General features: G+C 44.5%; 1 long non-coding RNA gene and 1 other non-coding gene across 2 annotated transcripts in view; one reads left to right on the forward strand and one right to left on the reverse strand.

Moving 5' to 3' along the window:
- LOC129147247 (uncharacterized) overlaps positions 1-4,045 on the forward strand; it is a 5,355-nt gene extending 1,310 nt beyond the window's left edge. Inside the window, exons 2-3 of the long non-coding RNA XR_008554617.1 lie at positions 585-709; positions 3,968-4,045. This is a non-coding gene — a long non-coding RNA (uncharacterized LOC129147247). The remainder of the gene's footprint in view (positions 1-584; positions 710-3,967) is intronic.
- A 6,761-nt stretch (positions 4,046-10,806) lies between these two features.
- Positions 10,807-10,913, reverse strand: LOC129147293 (U6 spliceosomal RNA). The gene has a single exon (XR_008554661.1). It is a non-coding gene; the product is annotated as a U6 spliceosomal RNA (small nuclear RNA).
- Positions 10,914-17,560: the final 6,647 nt, after the last annotated feature.

Consider the following 17,560-nt stretch of genomic DNA (forward strand, 5'->3'; position numbering starts at 1 on the left):
CATTCAGTGATGTACTTGGGTAACTTGAAATTAGCCTTCCTGGGTGCATTTACACTAAGGAACTTGCAAATACAACAAAACGTGGCTTTTTCTTCCTAAAAGCTGATTGTGAAACATTTACCGGCATGCCACGTGTGTTACCATCCGACCACCCTGAATATTCCCAGCAAGGCAAAACTCCCCTTGCATGCAGGGCTGCCCTGCTTATTCTCCCTGCAGCTTTGTTTGAGCGACCAGCGTCCTGGCATATTGTATGATTGCCCACTCAATTTTTCAAAGTGTTTTTTCCTCTCTCCCTGCCCCCCCCCCCCAAGTTGCCTTGCCATGTGATTGTATTTGGAATTGTCCCCCAGCAGAAAGACAGGAATAAGCCACTTGATACTGATGTTGCCCTTCCAACCTGGTTCCAGGGGGAGTAATGAATAGTTGCCATCCAGTTTAATGGGCTTAAGTTAATGATTTGATTTTTCTCTAGAAAAGATGAAATCTGAGATGGTATATGTCAGCATTTGACTGTTGAACAGCACAGGGATTAGGGGTGCAGACCTCTATGCAGTGGGAAATCCTCTATAATTTTTTGGCAGCTTTTGGTGAAGATGGTGGAGAAGGTAAATGTTGTACTTGCACCCTCCCGTGACAACTTCAGACTTACAACGAAACTGCAGAACCACCACCGTTGAGAACCACCTGAAGTCTAGCTGAACAGAAGGTCTGTAACTAAGGATATGTAGAAGTCACATGGACACTGGTAGGAAGGGCTGAGGTGTGGAATTGAGCAGGTTCCACTCAGCTGTGGAGGTTGCCCCTGAGTGAGGGGTCCCAGCCCCACACGAGACTCCCAACCCAGGGTTCCAGTGCGAGGAAGAGAGGTCCCCATAACTTCTGGTGGTGAAAACCAGAGCAGATTGCAGTTGAGTGAGAAGGAGGATTGCTGGAGTCCCAAGTGTTCTTAAAGGGCCCATGCACAGACTCACTTGCTGACAAACTCACTTGCCCTGAGCTCCAGTACTGGGCCAGCAGCTCAAAAAGCACCAGGGACATACGGAGGGGAATTGAATTGTCTGGCTCCAGGGCAAGGGTTGGAGGGGCAGCTTTTCCCCAGACAGAAATGCTGGCAGAAGCCATTGTTCCTTTACTGAGCCCTCCCACTATAGGCACAGGTGAGGGCCATATCAGAGTCTCCATCAACCTGGCTAACACTGTTTGCCCCATCCTGATGATTCCCTGAGACCCCACCCCACCCAATTTTTGGGCCCACCCAAGCTACTCCCAGTGGTTATTTCATACAAATAGCCTGTCTTGGCTTATGCTGTGAACTTTCTGAAAATCTTCCAAAGGTTCACAAACCTCAGACAAGCAACATCTCGCCTCAGTGTGCCCCGTACCTCTTGCTATGTGGCCTCAGGACAGACTGTGGGCACCAGAGCCCTGCTGAAGTGAGTTCTGTTCCATAGGGTCAGCTTCTGCATAGCAGCTCGTCCCCTATAGTCATGGCTGGTCCTTGCAACCAATCGGCCTGGGGGTCAGTCTCTGCCATTGATGTGCCAATGGCAATCAAAGCTCAACTACGTGGAGCACCTGCTTGGGTAACCTGGGAGGCTTTACCACTGGGCCTCGCAAGACATCTACATAAGGCCATGCTACCAAGACTGGGAGAATGTAGCAACTCACCTAATACATAGAAACAAACTAAATTAGGAGACAAAGAAACATGTCCCAAATGAATGGATAAGAAAACAAGACCCCTACATATGCTATCTTAGTTCTTTTGAGAACTAAGTTGTCTCAAAACTCCAGAAAATAACTAAACAAAATGGAGACAAGCAATCTATCAGATGCAGAATTTAAAATGCTGGTCATAAGGATGATCAACGAACCTAGAGGAAGAATAGGTCAACTCACTGAGAACTTCAGCAAACATATAGGAAACAAAAAGTGAAATAGAAAACAGAAAAAAGGACCAGTCAAAAATGAAGAGTACAACAACTGAAATGAAGAATACACTAGAGGGACTTAAGAGATGAAGCAGAGCATCAAAGCAGCAATTTAGAAGATAAGGTAATAGAAAACACCCGATTAGGACAGCAAAAAGCAGCAAGAATTTTTTAAAAAATGGGGCAGTTTAAGATGCTTCTGGGACAACATCATACTAATATTTGCATCATGGGGGGTGCGAGAGAGAGAGAGAGAGAGAGAGAGAGAGAGAGAGAGAGAGAGAGCAAGAATTTGAAAACCGATTTGAAAAAAATAATGACTGAAAACTCACCTAACTTGATGAAATAGACACATAAGTCCAGGAAGCACAGTGAATTCCAAACAAGATGAACCAAAAAAGGTCCACACCAAGACACATCATAATTAAAATGCCAAAGGTTAAAGGCAAAGGGTGAATATTAAAAACAGCAAGAGAAAAGCAGTTAGTTACCTACAAGGAAGTGCCCATAAGACGGTCAGCTGATTTCTCTACAGAAACTTTGCAGATCCAAAAGGATTGGCATAAAATATTTAAAGTGATGAAAAGTAAGGGTCTACAACCAATATTACTCTACCCAGCAAAACTATCATTTAGAATTGAAGGATAGATAAAAAGCTCCCAGATAAGAAAATGCTAAAGGAGTTCATCACCACCAAACCAGTGTTACAAGAAATATAAAAGGGATGACTTTAAGAAGAAAAGAAAAAGATTAAAAAATATGAATAATAAAATGTCAAAGCATACAGATCGATCAATAATTACTTTAAATGCAAGTGGATTAAATGCTCCAGTCAAAAGACACAGGTGGCTGAATGGATAAGAAAACAAGACCCCTACATATGCTATCTATAAACCCTAGACTTAAAGAAGTAAATCTTTACTTTAGATTTAAAGAAGCAAACACTGAAAAGTAAAGGGATTAAACAGCTATTTCATGAAAATGGAAACAAACAGACAAAAAAGCTGGAGTAGCAATATTTACACCCGACAAAACTGTAAAACAAAGGCTATAACAAGAGACAAAGGAAGGACCCAGCAATGAGAATGTAAAATAATATATCAATAGTATTGCGATAACTATGTAGGATGCCAGATTTATCAGAGTGATAACTTCATAAGTTATATAAATGTCTATTTGCTGGTCTGTATACTTGAAACTCATACAATATTGTATGCCAACTGTAAATGAAAAGTAAGAAAATTATTAAAAAAGAAAGATCTTCCTCTATAACTTTGACTCCTTCCAAACATAGTTGTTCTTTGATGTCCTCAGGGGTTTTGTTCCAGGACCCCCTCAGATACCAAAATTTGTGGATGCTCCAGTTTCCAAATATAAAATGGCGAGGTAGGTCAATGTACAGAGTTGGCTCTTTGTATCTGCAGACTCCCAAACCCGGATGGAAAACAGTACAAATGTTTATTGAAAAAAAAAAAAATCCCCATTTAAGTGGACTTATTTGGTTCAAACTCATGTTGTTCAAGGGTCAACTGTAGGAGAAAGAATCTATTAGCATGTAGAAGATTTGCATAAAGGACTGTGAAAAGACAAATGAGGAAATGCTTTTAGTTGTGTGTTTTGTTTGTATGACTATTAGGAAAAACAATTGCAGCTCGTTTTCTTCTTCTACTCCCACCCCCATTTTTAAAATTTTTATTTTATTTTTAATCCCCACCTGAGGATATTTTTTCATTGGTGTTTAGAGAGAGTGGAAAAGAGGGAAAGACAGAGAGGAATATCGATGTGAGAGAAGTACATTGACTGGATGCCTCCTTGGATGAGCCCTGCAACCAGGTATGTGCCCTTGACCTAAATTGAACCCGGGACCCTTTAGTCTGCAGGCTGACGCTCTATCCACTGAGCCAAACCAGCTAGGGCCCACCCCCATTTTAATAGATCATCTAGAAGCTGGTGTTTTCAGAATTTCATTTATAGCCCATTCAACTCTCCACTGAGACTTTTCACTTCAGTTGTGTTCTGTTTCTGTTCCTTAGAGAGAGAAAAGCCTGTGTTTACAAGGAGAAATGCCACATATCACATATGTGTTTGTGTGATAAATTGTAAAATGATAGTGCACGACTAAAATTCTCCAGATGTCAGGAGTTATACCTAGTGTGCTTCGGAGGACTCTGAACAATGTAAGTGGATGTACATGATAAGTATACATGGCTTTAGAAGATTCTGCATTCATGAAATCATATTAGAAGACAATTTAAAAACACTGTATTATAGCAGTCCCTTGAGGATATGTTCAAGACTCCAGTGGATACCTGAAACCAGATAGTACCAGACCCTATATCTACTATGTTTTTTCCTATGCATGCATACCTATACGAAGTTTATTTAAAAATTAGGCACAGCAAGAGATTAACAACAGTAAGTAATAAGAAATCAGTTATAATAATTATAATGATAGGCTGTAATAAAAGTTAGGTGAATGTGGTTCGTCCGCAGGCCGACGCTCTATCCACTGAGCCAAACCGGTTTTGGCTTGTCCCCTAATTCTTTATCAGTCTTGGAAAGCATGCTGAGCAGCAGATGTTTCATAGAGGAGTTCAGCCAGGTGTCTTCCGAGGACACATTACTGTAGTCAGTGTGGCAAAGGGGGCATGGCCTGCATTAGTACATTTAGTTGGTGTTCCAAGGAAGTATTTTAGGGGAAAGGTGTCCAAACGAGAAACCAAAGCCCTGCTGGTTCTCCCAAGGAACGGAAGCGTGCTCGGAGCCTGCCTTCCTGCTAGCACCTGAACGAGGCAGGGGTGGCCACACACCTGGTTCTATGGTCCCGCACAGCTTCAGGCCAGCCCCTTCAGTTACAGTGGTTCTCAACCTTCCTAATGCCGTGACCCTTTAATACAGTTCCTCATGTTGTGGTGACCCCCAACCATAAAATTATTTTCGTTGCTACTTCATAACTGTAATTTTGCTACTGTTCATGAATTGTAATGTAAATATCTGTGTTTTCCGATGGTCTTAGGCTCTACAGCCGTGGTTCTCAGCCTGTGGGTCGTGAAATCACGGATAAGGGGTCAAGAACTTTTATAGTTCTCAACCTGACCCACAGGTTGAGAACCGCTAGCGGGGTCGCCTAAGACCATCGGAAAACACAGATATTTACATTACGATTCATTAACAGTAGCAAAATTAGAGTTATGAAGTAGCCACGAAAATAATTGTATGGTTGGGGGTCACCACAGCATGAGGAGCTGTATTAAAGGGCCGCGGCATTGGAAAGGTTGAGAACCGCTGAGTGAGAAGGTGTTCTATCCTCCTCCTGGCTCTTCCCATAATAAATTGCAAGGCCTCTTTGAATTCCCATCCACTTGGGTTTAATGTTCCCAGCCCTGCTTTTCTCCCACACGCCGCAGACCTTCGAAAGAAACCCCCACTGCTGGGCAGTGACGGGGGTGTGAGGGGAGGCCGCCTCCCAGAGCAGAGCAGCCCCCCCCCCGGCAGCGGATGCTGTGGAAGAAAGGGAGTAGCGCTGAGGCCGCTCTGGTTCTTTTAAGTGGTCCCTGAATTAGGCCTCGATGTCATGTAGGCAAATGCAGTCCAGAGCACGCGGCATCTTTATTGGAATTTGTACATCCATCTTTCACAGCTGCGGAGAGTTTAGACTAATCACAACTCTCCCTGGGATACTAGCGTCTTCATAATTTGAAAAAGGATCAGGAGGCTGCAGGCTTGGAACATCTTGAGAAAACTCTGGCCCTGAAATACATCATCACACGTGGGGGACACCACTTACAGCATCATCGCAGAGCTTAAGAATGCTGAAATCAAGTATTTCTCTGGCATGATTTCAAGTGGCCTGAGAAATCTGAGAACTGTTTTTTTTTTTTGTTCCTTTTAAAACCTCCAAACAGATTCTTTCCTCTTCCATCAACCCCATTGCTGTCAATGTGTCCGATGTTAGGTGCCAGAAATGAGCATGGCCTCTTAATGATAACAATGCCAGGGTTAACATGGCCACCAGGGGCTCTCCCAAGAATCTGTTAGCGTGTATTTTGATCCACAGACACGTTCCAAAGGCATGCAACTCCCGAGTCTTTCTATCCTCAGTACATTTCTCTTCAGCAGCCTGCATAAAACCCGTCACTTTTCGCCAGACCTCCTCATGCTTTGGGGCCCCTTGGACATGATTTTTCATTGACCCCAGGTGTCCATATGGTAGGGCGAGGTTCAAAGTTGGTATTTGGGAGGCAGGCTCTGACAGTGGAGGCCTAGGGAACTACAGTCATTTGTTCAAAAGGCCAGTATTCACAGATGTGCTGCGAGAGTGTAATACAATGTTTGACCCCACCCAAAAGGATATTTGATCACCACCCACCTCGCAGCCAGCAAACGGATCAGCTTGAGCAGGCAAGTGCTAATGTCTGCCGCTCAAGCCAGTCAGCTCTCTGGGGAGTTAGTAGTCCAGCCTTTTCTTGAGACTTTAACGTGAAAATGTTTCTTTCAGTTCTACAGTTATAAGAGTACAGTTCTCTCTTTCCTCCTTTTTGTTCCATATTATTTTTTTTTTTGCTTTATGATTTTCAACCTTTGGAAAGTTAAACCTGCTTTAAGGAAAAAAAAAAAAAAGGATCAGTTGGGGGACGAGAGAGGGGGTGTAGGAATTTCAGCTAGGCGTTATAATGAAAGCAAAGTGGGGACCAAATTACGGAGGCTATGGGATATGTCCCACAGCTCTGGGCTTAGGCTTATGGCCTATCAGTCTTCCATTCCCCCGATTGGCCATATTGTCTCTTAGGGAGGAATCCAGGGTTTTAAGCAGGCAAGTTTGCTCTGTGTCCTCAGTCACTTTTCCATACGTCAACCAATCTTCATGGCCTGGCCTGTAGGTTTCTGAAACCTGAAAGTTCTCCGAACTTCGGAACCATGGAAGGATAAGGCTTACAATGAACTTCCCAAAGAATATTAGGGGCTGGAAAGGACTTTAGTGATTGCATATAAATAAGTCTCTTACACTTTACAGATGAAGCAATCATGGCCAGAGAAGTGAAACAAATGAGAAATTCTTTGATTATTAGGAGATTTTTATTGCAACCATGTATTACATTGTCTTATTTCATTTTCATGCTGGTTATTCTGGATAAAACTATTTCTAATGGCCATAGATTGATGATATAAACTTAATATCAGATTGCCACATTTTGGAATCCTTTACCCATCACTCTATAGTTTATAGGACTATGTCTAGACCTCATATTACCTCATCCTATCTAATAAAAGAGTAATATGCAAATTGACCACCACTCCAACACACAAGATGGCCACCCCCATGTGGTCAAAGATGGCTGCCCCCATGTGGACACAAGATGGCCACCACAAGATGGCCAGCGGAGGAGGGCAGTTGGGGGTGACCAGGCCTGCAGGGGAAGGCAGTTGCGGGGGGACCAGGCCTGCAGGGGAGGGCAGTTAGGTGCAACCAGGCCAGCAGGGGAGGGCAGTTAGGGGTGACCAGGCCAGCAGGGGAGGGCAGTTGTGGGGGACGAGGCCTGCAGGGGAGGGCAGTTGGGGAGGACCAGGCCAGCAGAGAAGGGCAGTTGTGGGCAACCAGGCCTGCAGGGGAGGACAGTTAGGGGAGACCAGGCTGGCAGGGGAGGGCAGTTAGGGGCAATGGGGCCAGCAGGGAAGCAGTTAGGCGTTGATCAGGCTGGCAGGGAATGGTTAGGAAGTGATCAGGTTGGCAGGCAGAAACGGTTAGGGGCAATGAAGTGGGCAGGCAGGTAAGCGTTTGGGAGCCAGCAGTCCTGGATTGTGAGAGGCATGTCCGACTGCCCAGTTGGACATCTCTCAAGAGGTCCCAGATTGGAGAGGGTGCAGGCTCGGCTGAGGGACACCCCCCCCCCCCCCCATGCACGAATTTCGTGCACTGGGCCTCTAGTATTACATATGAGGAGAAGGACTGTAACTGATGCATATTTTTTTCTCCTATTGTACATAGGAAGGGAGGGGGAAGTGCATCTTTTGAGAACATCTATATTAACCCTTTGCACTCGCTTGCTTTTTTTCTCGATTCCTTTATTCTACTCGGGATTTAATTTTTTAAATACCCCAGATTTCACAAAGCGCGGCAGTAGAATAAAAAACTGGAGTTTCTTTTCATACAAACTTATTTATTTGGATTTTTTCTATATTTCAAATTATTGATACATTCAATACAATTCGACATACGAGCTGCTACCGATGCTAACCGTGTCGAGTCACACTCGACATCCGAGTGCAAAAGGTTAAAATCCTATCATACGGCATCTGGGGGCTAGGGAACCCCATTGTACTCTAACAGTGAGGCTGATTCTCTAACTTGTGAGTTGGAAGCCTGTATAAATGATAGTTTTTTTTAAAAAATATATTTTATTGATTTTTCACAGAGAGGAAGGGAGAGGGATAGAGAGCTAGAAACATCGATGAGAGAGAGACATCGACCAGGTGCCTCCTGCACACCCCCCACTGGGGGATGTGCCCGCAACCATTGTACATGCCCTTTGACCGGAATCGAACCTGGGACCTTCCAGTCCGCAGACCGACGCTCTATCCACTGAGCCAAACCGGTTTCGGCTAAATGATAGTTTTAACTAATTGGCTGCAAAATGGTCAGTCAAGGCAAAGTTGGCTAAAGGATGATTAGTCTCCTTTGAGCATACAGGGAGGTCTCAGAGCTAGGAGAGGCTGTGGGGGCTACAGAGGAGAGTCAAAGAAGACCCTGGCAAGGTGTGGGCTCCCCTCTGCACCCTCAGTGCTGGCATGTGCCTGGCCCGTGGAAAAGCTTATTTTCTGGCCTTTTGTTTTTTTTCTTCTGACACCAACATCATCTCCGACTGCATGTGGCCAGGTTCTACCAGACATTACCATTTATTGGCAGAACGCCACTGGTTACTGTGTCAGTGCCTGTTTGCCCTGCCCGGTTGTGGGTATTGAAATATCCTACCTGCAGGATGAGATCTGCCAGCCTCTGAGCCAACCTAAGATTTTCTTGTTCTCTCTCTCTGTACTTTTTTTTTTCTTCTTGTTCTTCTGCATCATTGTTAAATCAGGATTGGTCTGGAGAGCCTCATTGGTATCCAGTGAGCAAAGTGCCACACTGCTGTCTTCCCCATGATCCCCTGCAATGAACTTGTACGCTACCTTTAGATTGAACTCCACCTGTATTTTTGGGCTGAAACTGTGTCCAAACCCTAAACCCTTGCCCGGGGCTCTTGTAGTTTCTAAGGGCTGCCAATAACAAATTGCCAAACTTTGTGGCTTCAAACAACAGAAATTTATTCTTTCAGTTCTGGAGGCCAGAAACCTGAAATGAAGATGTCCTCAGGACCACATTTCCTTTGGAAGTTCCAAGGGACAATCTATTCCTTACCTTCTCTAGCTTCTGGTGGCTATTAGCATTCCTTGGCTTATAGCCTCATCACTCCAATCTCTGCCTCAGTCTTCACGTTGCCTTCTCCTTTGCCGGTCTCTCTCTCTCTCTCTCTCTCTCTCTCTCTCTCTCTCTCTCCCCCTGAGTTTATTTAAATAAATATACATGTGATTGCTTTTAGGGTCCACCCCGATTACCCAGGATAAACTTCTCCATTAATCACACCTGCAAAGGCCCTTTTCCCAAATATTGTAATATTCAGCGATTTGACAGGGATATCCTCTTTTTGGGCATCATTTCTTAGCTTATTACAAGAGGCCTGACAAACTCCTGGCCCATGCTGACCCCTCTTCCTGGGAGACTGCCCCCCTGTCTCTCTTAGTTCTGGCTAAGGATGTGTTTTAACATGAATGAGTGTGTCCGGAATCAGATTCTGTCGTCCACTTGACTATGAGTATATCCATAGCTCACACTGTCTTACTGCCTTTCCAAGCCTCCAGTTCCAGCCACTTGGGTATAAGTGTCAGGCTGGGTCAGATCCAAGCTTGCCTTTAAATACTGTTCTTTTGCTTGAGGGACTCCTTCCCCGCAAATATAGCCAGGGTCAGGTCAGCTCTCTTAGGCTAAGCCATACTGGCATGGTTTCCATCCTCCTGTCAGTCTGGCATTGAGGTCTCAGCATGCCTCAGGGCATGATTGTGCTGTTGGGTGTAGGGTTCTCATGTCTATAATCTAATTTATTGGACACTTACCATATTCTGAGCTCTTTATATAACTTTAATGTCACACTGAAGAAATAGGTACAGAGAGGTAAAGTTACTTGCATAAGGTCATACAATGTTGGTCTTGAAATTGGGTCTAAGAGCGAAACCCATGCTGATTTTTTTTTTTGTTTAATCCTCACCTGAGGATATTTTTCCATTGATTTTTAGGGAGAGTAGAAGAAAGAGGGAAAGTCAGAGAGAACCATCGATGTGAGAGAAACACATTGATTGGTTGCTTCCTGTATGAGCTCTGGGCCCAGGCCTACGTGGAGCCTGCAACCGAGGTATGTGCCCTTGACTGGAATCGAGCCCAGTACCCTTTGGTTGATTTTTTTTTTTTTCCCAGAAAAATCTTTTTTTTAAATATTTTTTTTATTGAGGTATTATATGTGTACATATCTTACCATTACCCCCCCCAACCCACACCCATACATGCACTCACCCCCCAGAGTTTTGCGTCCATTGTTTATGCTTATATGCATCATACAAGTCCTTCGTTTGATTTCATAACTCCCCCACCTCTCCCTAACTTTCCCCCTGTAATTTGAAAGTCTGTTTGATGCTTTACTGTCTCTGTATGTATCTTTTTGTTCATCACTTTATAATGTTCTTTACTATCCATAAATGAGTGAGATCATGTGGTATTTTTCTTTCATTGACTGGCTTATTTCACTTAGCATTATGTTCTCCAATTCCATCCAGGTTGCTGCAAAAAAATATGGAACGCTTCATGAATTTGCGTGTCATCCTTGCGCAGGGGCCATGCTAATCTTCTCTGTATCGTTCCAATTTTAGTATATGTGCTGCCGAAGCGAGCACCCTTTGGTTGATTTTTATTGTGCCATACTATATTTTACATGTTGGCATTATTTATCTTAAGGTTGTCTTCTCTCCTCTTCACTGAAAAAACAAAACACAAAAACTGAGGTGAGGGTAAGAATTTGCTTTAATTTGATTTTATAATTACTTCTAAGGAGTTGGCAGGCAAATTTATTTAACCAGACAACTTAATTCTTAAATTCTTGTTTATGGGGGATCTTTCCAGATCAGTGTACATGAGTTTATACTACTCTTGCCAGTTCACATTATTCCTGTTATTTCAGTTCCCCACTGTGAGTAGAATCTGTCTGTACTCTCTTAACATTCTCCAGCAACCATCCTGTGTCCACAGAGAAGATGAGATGCGAGTGTGAAGGAAAATGCCAAATTCAATCAGCCAGGAAAAGCTGAAAAGTCCATGTTGCAAAGAAAAAGTGGTGCAATGAATTTACACACTGGCCTCTCACTGAAATCTAGACCAATATCCCCACTCCTAAGCACAGTGAGACTAAAATTCTTATTTGTCACTTGACCTTGCTAGCCTTGGTTTTATTTAGTTTTAGCTCTATTACTGTATTATGATCTTGGGTGAGACATTTATTCTTCGTGCTTTCCAGTCTCCTTATTTGTAAATTGTGACTAGTAAATACGTGTGCTTTCCATACTTTCTATGGTATAACAAACTAAAATAAATGTTTTAGCTTTTTGAATTTAAAGGAAACATGATTTAATGGTGCTGAACACATGCCTTTAGAAATCACATGGGCCTGGTATTCAATCTCACTTCCCCCATTTACTAGCTGAGGGTGGGGTGTACGTGAAGGCATTATCTTCTCTGACTATCAGTTTCTTCATCTTTTAAAAAATGGAGTTAACAATGCAGTACTTAAATGGCAGGAATGTTGTGAAGGCTGAATGGAAGCCCACGTTGGAGGCAACAGAACTGCGGAGCTACTGAGAGACCCAGGTTGGTTTCTAACAGTGACTCCAAGAGGAAAAGACCATCCTTGCTGCCTTGCAGCTCTCTGGGCTTGCCTAATGTTTTTTGTTCAAAGCCACGGCGCTGCTTTGTAACAGACAAATCACTGGACCAAGCAGAGAGGAGTTAGTTACTTTAAAACAAACCCACACATCAAAGACTGCTTTGCTTGAGCCCTGAGGAGGAATGCTAGATGGAGGTTAGTCTCCTGATAGTGAGGAAGCAGGCAGGCAGGTCAAAGGGGTTACATTCAACAACATGGATGAATCTCCCAGACGTAACGTAGAGTGAAAGAAGCCAGTTAATACTCGATAACTCCGTTAAATATAGTTAAAAAACAGGCAAAACCAGAAACTGGAATAATAACTACCTGGTTGGGGAGAATGACTAGAAAGTAGCAAGTAGCATGAGAAGTGTTTCTGAGGAGCTGGAAGTGTGTTTCTTTTTGTGGGTGTGTATTCATTTTGTGAAAATTCGCCAAGCTGTATACTTGTGATTTGTGAACTTTTCTGTATGTAAATTATTTTTAAACACTTTTTAAAAGTACATGATGAATAAAAAGTGTTTAATAAAAGTTAGATATTATATTAATATTAGCCTGAAAGACCAGATTTTGAATCCTGGCTCTGTGGTCATTGAGACTAGGGAGTCTCTTAAACTCTCCATTTCTAGAATGATAAACAGAGATAATGATACTTGTATTGAAGAGAGGTGAGATGAGATTTTTTAAATGGTGTCAGCCTATTTAATATCCAGCAGACAGCTTCAGAGCAGATTTTTATTATAATAGGAAAAATCACTTGAGTACATCCGTTAGATATAAGGCAGTAGATACCTCTTACCCTCGGGGTAATATTATTAAGAGATTTTTGTTTATGATCTGACAATGGTAGCCCCCTCACTATAGCTCTTGTTATGTAGAACTGGTCCTGAATAGGAACTGGTAATTTTGCCAAGGAGCCACGGAGCCTCTTAAGGGGAAAGGATGAAAGTCCTTGGCCCTTCTCTTTTGAGGGTTAATATTATTAGACACTGATGTATTGAGATGGACTAGACTGGAATTTAATGGAAAGAAAGAACACCAAGGGCCCTAGACTGTAATTCACCATGGTCATGTCTGGCCTGGTGATCTAGGTCAAGATCTCATGGTGAAGAGTAGTTAATTTGTAGCAGATAATTGAGGCAGGTCCTTTCTACACCCAGCTAGCCTGTCACAGTTTCATGCCTAGGGATGGTGACGGAACAGATGCATTTGACATAAAAGTATGAGTGGAGGCTCACCTGTGGACTGGGACAAACAAGGACTTCTCCATGGCAGGAGTAATTAGTCATTGGATTGGGTGGGACCAGTGTTTGGTATATGCATAGGTAGTCACCAAAGCAGTGGTACTGGTGAGCTAATAGAACTTTCTAGTTGTTTCTATCACCTCGCATTTGGAAGTGTGATTGACTTTTTAGAAATGAGAAAGGCCCTAAGATGTTGGACCATGAATGAAAGAGTAGGAAAGGCCTCATGGAAGGAAGTTCAGACTTACTGCTGGTAAAGTGTTTGGGCCTCAAGCAATTCACTAGAAGAGTAAAAGAAATGAAGCATGTTTGTATTCTAAGCTAGTGAAGCATACATCTAGTTAATAGCTGAAATAATAGCTATCATTTTACGGGCACTTAACTATGTGTCTGGCATGGAGACTGATTTTTTTTTTTTTAATATATTTCATTGATTTTTTACAGAGAGGAAGAGAGAGGGATAGAGAGTTAGAAACATCGATGAGAGAGAAACATCGATCAGCTGCCTCCTGCACACCCCCCACTGGGAATGTGCCCGCAACCAAAGTACATGCCCTTGACCGGAATCGAACCCGGGACCCTCGAGTCCGCAGGCCGACGCTCTATCCTATGAGCCAAACCGGCTTCGGCTGAGACTGATCTTTGTTCACCAAAATTTGTTCTTCCCTTTTTCCTGAACATGTGACTAGGCTAGCTTTTGCCAACATCCTTTCAGTTAGCTGTGTCTCTGTGATTAAATTCAGAGCGGAAACATCATGTAGCACTTCCGGTTTTAGGCCTTAAGACAATAGAAGGTTCTCCTCCAACACTCTGTTTCCTTCTGCTGGTTGAAGCCATAGCAATCCAGCTTTGGCCGGGCACATGTTAGCAATGTCCTAGAAATGACACAGAAACATAAAGGCAGCATCTACAGATGACTGCATGGAGGCCAGCTTCCCTGCTACCCTGGATTTCCCCCCAGGAACTATTATGTGAGGAAAAACAAGCTTCTCTGTTCTTTAATGGGCACAAGAATCACCTGGAGATCCTGCTAAACTGCAAATCCTGATTCAGTAGGCGTTGAGAGGGTATCTTGAGTGGGGCTTGAGATTCTGCATTTCTAACAAGTTTCTAGGTGATGTTAATGAAGTTGGTCTATACCAGTGGTGGGCAAACTCATTAGTCAACAGAGCCAAATATCAACAGTACAACGATTGAAATTTCTTTTGAGAGCCACATTTTTTAAACTTAAACTTCTTCTAATGCCACTTCTTCAAAATAGACTCGCCCAGGCTGTGGTATTTTGTGGAAGAGCCACACTCAAGGGGCCAAAGAGCCGCATGTGGCTCGAGAGCCACAGTTTGCCGACCACGGGTCTATCCATTCAGTCCCACCTACTCCCCAGGAATTGTAATTTAATTGGGAAAAGGTACTAAAAACAAACAAATAAACAAATAAACATAACAAACAAAACCTCCCCAGGTGATTACAACCTATAAACAGGGTTGAGACCTACTGCCTGGGAGGAACATTGCCTGTGGATGCAGGATGCCAGTTCCTTTCCTGGTACCCTTCAGAGGAGCACACAGTTCCTTCCAGCTCTTCTTAACAGTCCTGTCCCCGTCTTCTAATTAACCTCTGATGGATAATGTTTCTGCTTGCCTGTCTGCAACTGCTGGGAGAACTCGTCTTCCTAAACTTTATTTTAGCCAGAAAGTTCTTTTCTGACCTCCTCTTGTTTGACATCTTGTTTCGGATGTTGAGCTTTAAACAGAATAATTCAAGATGGTGATGCAGAGAGAAGCTGATTGTAGACTCTTCCCCAAATCTGCCTTCAGGGACCACATATTGAGCATTTATATTTTAAACCCTGAAACAGCAGCCTAACTTGAGGTTTCGGCCCTAAGACAGTCAGATGCTCGCCATTATCGAGATAGATGATGTAACAATTAAACCACTATTTTGTGCAATCAGTTTCACCTGAAGGTTCTAAAGCCTTAAGAACATCTGGTGACAATTTGTAGTTAACACGACATTTTATTAAGTGTTGATAATATACTAGGTGTTGCAGAGACTACAATCCTTATTCAGAGGTCAAGGGACAGAACAAATATGTCCCAAAAGAAAGAAGCTGAGGCTTAAAATAGCTAAGAATTTTTCTAAAAAAAAACAAACCCTTTTATCTCAGTTGAAACTTTAGGATTTTGCAAAAACTGTCATTTTTATAAAACTTCTGCAGTCTACAAAATGTTTTTTACATAAATGACCTAATTTAATCTTCACATTAGCTTTGCTGTACTGTGATATAGTCAGCAGCAAGCAACAGAAAACCTGACTCCAATGTCATCCAACAATAAGGAAAGTTATAATTGTCTTAATTCTAAACCCTGAAGTGCAATGGTTTTAGGATTGTTAACCCATCAAGTTTGTGAGGACTCAGGTAGTTCTCTCTTTCTACTCCGTCATCTAGGGCAGTGGTGGCAAACTCATTAGTCAACAGAGCGGCAAACCGAGGCTCGAGAGCCGAGGTTTGCCGACCACTGATCTAGGGCATCAGCTCCAGCCAAAGCTACTTTCCCTCATGATTAGCAAGAATTCTGTCAGTAGCATCTGGGGCTACCCATATCATTATTCATGTCTAGCTCAAACGAAGAAACATCTCTCACCCAACCATGGAAGAAAAGTCCTTCTCTTCTCCTAATTAGTCATTTTAGGTAATGTGTCCAGCTCACAGGGGTGGGGTGGTGACCTACAGTGACTGACTTGGGCTGCTGAGACAATTACTGGCAAGGAAGGCGAGGATTACTGTGATTGGCAGGCCAATCAGGTCACTCCTAGAGCTGGGCATGGAGCTGGATCCTCTGGGTCACAAGGAGGGGGTGGATGAAAGAGCGGTCTGTTCTGATAGGAGATCCGAAGAAGGGAATGGATGCTGGTGGCACTCACCAGGGTTTACTCCAAGTATTTGGTGCTAATTTACAGAGGAAAAACCAGGGCTTATGGAAATTGAATGATTGCCCAAAATCTCTGTTAGGTGGGTGGCCAAATGGAGACTTCTAACTGCAAATCTGTTGCCACCTTAGCAGAAGGACCAGCCCAAGGGAATTCTCAAAGCAGAGGTTTGTCTGCAGTACCTCCCTTTCCTCTTACTCCTCCTCCATCATTCCCTTTCCCTTATAATTTAGAAGAAATAAAAGCACTCACAGGTGTTGTGTTTTCCCAGACTATTGGTAGCTATGCTCTTAAAAAAAGTTAAAAAAAAATTATTTCAGAGAGAGGAAGGGAGAGGGAGAGAGAGATAGAAACACCAATGATGAGAGAGAATCATTGACTGGCTGCCTTCTGCACACCCCTCACTGGGGATGGAGCCTGCAACCCAGGCATGTGCCCTGACTGGGAATCAAACTGTGACCTCCTGGTTCATAGGTCGAAGCTCAACCATTGAGCCATGCCAGCTGGGCAGTAGCCATGCTCTTGACTAGGAATGCCTGAGCCTTTCTGAGAGATGCTCGCCCAGCCCAGCCTGGGGCCGGCCGCCTGCGGAGGGGAGTCAGGTGTGGCCCCTCTTCTTGATGAGCTTCACCTCCTCGCCCCGGAAGTGGTTCTGCAGGAAGTCCCGGAGCTGAGGGCCTGCGGGGAGACCCAGGGCCTGCAGCTCCCCACGGCCTGGGTCAGGCCCCTCTCCCAGGCCAGGCGGCTCCATGGCCCTGCGTGTGGCCCCCGCACTGGGGAGGCCTCGGCACGGCCTGGAGGAGGACGCCCCGCTGGTGTCCGTCTCTCAGAGGCTCCGCGCCCGCAGCTGCTCCTCCGCCAACTCGCGGGGCAGCCCGCGCCCTCGGAGCCGCACGTCGCGGTGGAGATGAAGCCCCGAGAGAGGTGGGTGCGGGCCCAGAGGCCGCTGCCAGGCGGGGGGCAGCCTCCCCCTCGGGGGGTCCTTCTGGCGGATGGGGAGCTCCTGGGGGTTCGGCAATGAGGGGTGAAGGTGGGAACCCGGGGTGCGGGCTGGGCCCGCAGGTGGTGGTGCAGGTGGAGATGGAGGAGAGCAGGAGGGGCGGAGGCTGGAGGCAGGGGGTCCCTGGGGCTGTGCCCCCAAACACTGTGGAAGCGGGAGGCAGAGCCGGGCCGCCGAGGGCACTGCCCCGTCTTATTTTTAAAAATTCTGGAGCAGAATGGACTATGTTGATTTCCGAACCCTTCCGTGGATCTCAGCCTTTAGGAGAGTTTTCAGGGTCAGCCTTCAGCTGACATGTTGGGCCTTGGAGTCTGCATCCTCCCAATCTCCCACCCACACCTGACCCCAGTAAAACTCCATCAGACATTTCATCTCCTTGGGATCCTGGCTTCTGCTTTCCCTGTGACAGTTCATCAGTTAGATACGCTGACATTGGGCGCACATCTTTAT

Source organism: Eptesicus fuscus, chromosome 19 (genome assembly GCF_027574615.1).
Source record: "Eptesicus fuscus isolate TK198812 chromosome 19, DD_ASM_mEF_20220401, whole genome shotgun sequence".
Classification (NCBI taxonomy): domain Eukaryota; kingdom Metazoa; phylum Chordata; class Mammalia; order Chiroptera; family Vespertilionidae; genus Eptesicus; species Eptesicus fuscus.